General features: G+C 29.0%; 1 long non-coding RNA gene across 1 annotated transcript; it reads left to right on the top strand.

Moving 5' to 3' along the window:
- Positions 1–1,816: 1,816 nt before the first annotated feature.
- On the top strand, positions 1,817–6,281 carry LOC141343934 (uncharacterized). The gene is made up of 4 exons (XR_012356799.1): positions 1,817–1,904; positions 3,742–3,854; positions 6,058–6,086; positions 6,218–6,281. It is a non-coding gene; the product is annotated as an uncharacterized lncRNA (long non-coding RNA).
- The last annotated feature ends 211 nt before the right edge of the window (positions 6,282–6,492 follow it).

Genomic DNA, 6,492 nt, shown 5'->3' with positions numbered 1-6,492 from the left:
TATACAATATTTTATTAATTTCATTCTGACAATACAAACAATTATATAAAATATATTAATAATACTTACTGATGTTTCTGCTGCTGTATTCCTTTCAAAATGATGAAGTAAGACTGAAAAAATAATGTCTTAAATTATAATAGTCCTAAGGTTTGCTTTTCTGCTAAATAGTCTTAAGTGTCACATGATCCTTCAGAAATAATTCTAATATGCTGATTTATTATTAGAATCAATGTTGGGAACCTGTAATTATTTTTTCAGGATTCTTTGATGAACAAGTTAAAAAGAACAGTGTTTATTGAAAATATTAATCTTTCCTAACAATGTAAATCTATGCTATCACTTTTTATTAATTTAACACATCCTTGGTGAATACAAGTATCGATTTCTTTTTTTTTTTTTAAAGAAAGAATAAAAATGTACTGACCCCAAACTTTTGAACAGTAGTGTATATTGTGAGAAAACCTTCCTATTTTAAATAACTGCTGTATTTAATTTTTTACTTTTGATTTTGTAGCAAAATATGACATGCACATGATAGACAGATCTTCTGATTAACTTTTACACATTATAAAATATTTATAAAATTAAAGTATATATATTAAACACCACATTAAAAGCAAATACTATTAACATGGCAGACTCAGAGTAGCAGACATTAAAATTAATATTAATAAAACTTCAAGAAAAATTATAAAATAATTTAATAATATTTTTCTTGCAACAAATGGGTCAAAGACGAACAAAATTTTAAACAAATTTTTTGGAAAAACAAGTTAAAGCAGTATTACACTTGTTTACAAATTGTTTTTAAGTTTTCTCTTTAATTTAATTGCATTTTTTATTTTTATTTTCTGAGCAAAAAATAAATATAATACATTTTACCCTACTTTACAGAAGATACCCACTAAAATGTGTCAGAATAAAGTCAGAATAAGCATGTTGTTTGAATTATGACATAAATATTGTGTTGCACTGAATGAAAACATTATTTTTAACCAAATTTTGACATTTTATTTTCCAAAAGCTTATTTGAAACCTTAAAAGTAGACACTTTACTTAAATTTAATGTGCTTTCTATGGACATAAAATCACTTTTGGAAGTGGACATCTTAATGCCTTTGACCCAAATACAAAAAAGCAATTATTTACGCTTTTTCAGTTTGATATTTGAAAGAAAAACCTACATTTTCCCAAGAAAAAATTCCATTAATGAAATTCTTAAATAAAACAAGTCATCAAATCCTCACTAAATGACATAAAAATACACTCTTAAAAATAAAGGTGCTTTAAAAGTTTCTTCACAGCGATGCCATAGAAGAACCATTTTTGGATCGACAAAGAACCATTCAGTCAAAGGTTCTTTAAAAAAAAAAAATAATAAAAACATCTCTTGCATACCTTTTTATAATCTGAAGAACCTTCTTTCACCACAAAGAACCTTTTGTGAAACAGAAAGGTTCTTCAGATGTTAAAGGTTCTTTATGGAACCATTTTAACCAAAAAGGTTCTTCTATGGCATCGTGAAGAATTTTTAAACTATCACTTAGAAAGCACTATAAATCAATGATTTGACCAAAAACACAAACTATTCTTTTACTTTTGATTCACATTGTTTAGTATTCTGGGATGCATGTTTCAGATGCTGCTGTAATGCACAGACTTCTGACAGTCAGCCTTCGCCTCCTAAATAAATCACACTTCATCCCAGGGAATTATCAGTGTCCTGTAATGGCACGGCTTCATTCTGCTGCACCTGTGCGTGGCTGTCAAAAGCATATGTGTGTGTGTGTGTGTGTGTGTGTGTGTGTGTGTGTGTGTGTGTCCTACACATGCTCCAGCTCTCTCACACCGTCGTCCTCTCCGTCTGCTCCTCCTCGGGTCTCCTGCTCACCTCCATGCAGGTAAGCCACACTGTTACAGGGGTCAAAGGTGACGTCTAGTTGCTGGATGAGGCGTTTGGTGCTTCTGATGTGTGTGACGGACTCTGTGGATATTTAAGGACAGTTATTGTTTGGACACGGTGAGATACAGACCATTTTCACAATGAGCAGGAAATAGCATGAAGTAAAAAAAGCATTTTCCATTGTTTTTTGACAAAATATGACTAACTGTAATGAATAAACTGGTCATAAGATTTACAGGGTTTCTACATTGTCGGACTAATGAACGTAAATTACTTCTCCAGCTGTTTATCTGGATTTTTATTTTAATTACAATTATGTTATGCTCTAAAATATTTAATAAGAATTTTTTTTGTAATGTAATACTGCTTTAACTTGTTTTTGTTTTTCCCCCCAAAAAATTAAAGTTTTCTCTTTAATTTAATTGCATTTTTGTTTTTGATTTTCTGAGCAAAAAATAAATATAATACATTTTACAGAAGATACCCACTAAAATGTGTCAGAATAAAGTCAGAATATGCATGTTGTTTGAATTTTGACACAAATATTGTGTTGCACTGAATGAAAACATTATTTATTTATTTTTATTTAATCAGAAATTTTTCCCAGACCTTTATTAAAAGTTTTAAAAGTTTGGGATCAGTAAAAATAGTTTAATGGCTTTTAAAGACGTTTCTTATGCTCATCAATGATTTATCTGATCAAAAATACAGAAAAAAAATGTAATTTCAATTTAAAAAATAACGTGAATTAAATTTTCTACGTGAATATATTTTAAAATGAAATTTATTCCTGTGATACAACGCTACATTTTCAACATCATTACTCCAGTCTTCAGTGTCACATGATCCTTCAGAAATCATTCTTGTGCTGCTTAATATTTTTGTTGCATCCTGTGATACTTTTTTCAGGATTCTTTGATCAATAAAAGGTTAAAACGAACCGCAGTTATTTAAAGTAGAAAGGTTTCTAACAATATACACTATTGTTCAAAAGCTTGAGGTCATTACATTTTTATTATTTTTTGAATGAAATTAATAGTTTTATTCAGCAAGGATGTGTTAAATTAATAAAAAGTGATAGCATAGATTTACATTGTTAGAAAGGATTTATACTTTGAATAAACACTGTTTTTTTTTTTCACTAGTTATTCATAAAAGAATCCTGATAATCAAAAAAATAATAATAATCACAGGTTCCAAAAAAACATGTTTCCAACATTGATAATTCTAATAATAAATCAGCATATTAGAATGATTTCTAAAGACTGGAGTAACAGCTGACGAAAATTCAGCTTTGCATCACAGGTATAAATTACATTTTAAAGTTTATTAAAATAAAAACCATTATTTTATATTGTAATAACATTTTGCAATATTACAGTTTTTTTCTGTATTTTTGATCAAATAAATTCAGCCTTGATGAGCAGAAGAGATTTTAAAATTTAAATTTTTTAATTATCACTTACAGGTCTAAAGAATTTTTATAAAAATATGCTGTGAACAAAAATATTTACTATAGCTGTTTTTGCATAATGCATGAAGCTTAAACATGGAAATTCTTTGTTGCATTTGATCATTTATGTTTAGAACTTAGCAAGACAATGTGTTTTAATTTCTTTCACGGTGTCTGTGTTTAATTATCTGAGATGTTTAATGCGTCATGAACTGCGTTGCCAGCGTGATGAGGCTCTGAAAAGATCAAGTATTTATAACTTTCTGCCTGTCTGCACGTCTTACAATATTTACCTCTGCTGTTTGAGAAGTTTCAGCACACATCTGGATTTCTTTAGAGATTTATGTGGCCACCAGCTTTCAAAATCCACCTTGTTTCTCAGGTGAGCTATGGACGAAAGCACCTTTGAGACATTTGAGGAAGAACTTGGTAAACCACTGCAAGAAGTTCCTCCTCAGAAACCTATCAGACAAGTGCGAACAGGAGCCAGAGCAGGTAAACATGAGCAAATACAAACAAGCAGAGCAGTGATTGTGGAGGTGGAAGCATGTTTCTATCCTGTACTTCTGTTGCAAACTCAATTATAAAGCCTCAGGAGTCAAGATGTCTTGGGATCAAAGTGCTCTTTCTAAATTAAGATCGGGGCTGAAAGCATCCACACTATTTGTGGTGTTAAAGTGAACAGAGAGTCTAATAATACATCACAATAACCTTGACAGACCCGAGCAACATGACACCGGCCAACAGCTCTTTCTACAGCTACTGACTATAATGTGACTTGCAGTTCTTACTGTCAAAAACACAGTTTTAACAACTTTACTTTAAAAGTGCATGCATGTTTAATATTGTATTTAGGACTTTACCATTAATAATTCAATTTATTCTTACTTTTTTATAGTATTGCATTGTACAATAAAATCACTTGCATTATTTGTTAAATCAACATTATTTTCACTGCCTAAAATGAATTAATTAACAGGTTAACTAGCATTTATATCTATTAAAATACTATTATAGTTTGCGGTAATATTTTAAATCAGTTTTTATTTTTAGATTTTTCGTTTTCATTTTAATTAAAAAAAATATATATATATATATACACTGTATATAATTATTTTTAACAGTAACTTCAAGTAGTTGTTATTCATTTTTAGTTACTTTAAACTAAATTAAAGTGAGAGATGTTGCTTTGGCAACTATATTTTATTTCAGTGAATTTATTTCTAAAGAAATTAAATAGTTTTTTTTTAATGGTTTAATTTTTGTTTCAGTTTTAATGATAACCCTGTGGGAAACAAGTGAAAAAATATAATATTAATAATAAATAAACTATATATAAACAACATCTAAAACCCAAAAATTATTTAAAATAAAATAAAATTGCATGCAATTTCTCCTTGCAAATAGGTTTTTACAGTTATAGATTATAATGTGACTATCATTAAAATTATTTAAAAAAAATAACAATATCACTGTAAAAACGCATGCAATTTCTCCTTTCAAATAGGTTTTTACAGTAAATAAGGCAATCCATTTCCTACATTTTAATAGTATTGCATTGTACAACATTACTTCCATTGTTTGTTAAATCTAATGTATTTTTATTGATTAAAGTTAACAGGTTTTAGTACATCAAGTTAAACTAAATTAAAGTGAGAAATATTCCTTTGGCATCTATATTTTATTTAGAAATTAATTTCTAAAGAAATTAAATTGTTTTTTAATAGTTTCAGTTTTAATGATAATAACCCTGTGAGAAACAAGCGAAAAATAGATAATAAATAAATAAAAGAAACCACAGTTTTTATAATTTATTTTTGATCAAACTACAGCTAAATCTGGTTCCACTTCATTAAAAAAATTATTAGAATCCACCTAAAAAGTTTTTTAAAGCTATAGATTATAATGTGACTATCATTAAAATGATTAAAAAACAATATTACTGTTAAAATGCATGCAATATATTTTTTTTTCTGGCAAATAGGTTTTTACAGTAAATTAAAAGGCAAACAATTTCCTACATTTTTATAGTATTGCATTGTACAACATTGATTCCATTGTATTGATTAAAGTTAACCGATTTTAGTACATCAAGTTAAAATAAATTACAAATGTGAAATGTTGCTTTGGCAACTATATTTTATCTCTAAAGAAATTTAAAAAAAAATAATTAATAGTTTTAATTTTAGTTTCAGTTTTATCCCTGTGAGAAACAAGCGAAAATAGAAAAAATAAAACAATGAATAATAATAATATATATAAAACAAAACATAAAAACAAAGTTTTTATAATTTATTTTTGATCAAACTACAGCTAAATCTGGTCCCACTTCATTAAAAATCTAAACGAGTAAACAAGTCCTAAAAGTGTTTTGCAAAGCTAAAGATAATAATGTGACGATCATTCAAATTATCAAAATACATAGCTTTAACAATATTACTGTAAAAATGCAAGCAATTTCTCCTTGCAAATATGTTTTTATAGTAAATAAGGCAATCCATTTCCTACATATTTATAATACTGCATTGTACAACATCACCTCCACTGTTTGTTAAATCTAACGTATTTTTTACTGATCATAGTTAACAGATTATAAGGTTAACTTGCATTTTTAATCATTAAAATGACTGAGAATGTATTGATTCATCAGTAAGCTGTTTGTGATGTGCGTCTGACGTGTTGTTGTTGTTGTTTTTAGAGATGTACGCTCAGAGGAGGGTGCGAGAGGTGAGTCTAATATCACATGACAGCTGGAGATCATGCTGCTGTTTAAAGCATCACACGCAGGCAAACCATCTGCACATGACCTCTAACACAGACGCTTACCGTTCCATTAATAAACCTTCTGTGTCCTACAGGAAGCTCCAATCGTCCAGCAGGTCCCAAAGATGATTCCACGGGAACATCCGGTCTCCAGCGCCAGTATGTCACCCGGGTCGCCTGCAAAACACAAATTCATGCTCATCCACACTCTTTTCTTGACCACCACTTGTTTTTTATTTTTAGCCTATCAACAGTTACATGGGTCAATCATATGCAAGATAACTCACAACTAATAACATCCTATAGAAATTATGAAGTAATTAAATGTACCTCCTGGTAACTGCATACACTAAACCACATCAGACCAGAC

This window comes from Garra rufa, chromosome 10, assembly GCF_049309525.1.
Source record: "Garra rufa chromosome 10, GarRuf1.0, whole genome shotgun sequence".
Classification (NCBI taxonomy): Eukaryota; Metazoa; Chordata; class Actinopteri; order Cypriniformes; family Cyprinidae; genus Garra; species Garra rufa.
The sequence above is the reverse complement of the archived record's forward strand: the minus strand, read 5'-3'. Positions and strand labels throughout refer to the sequence as shown.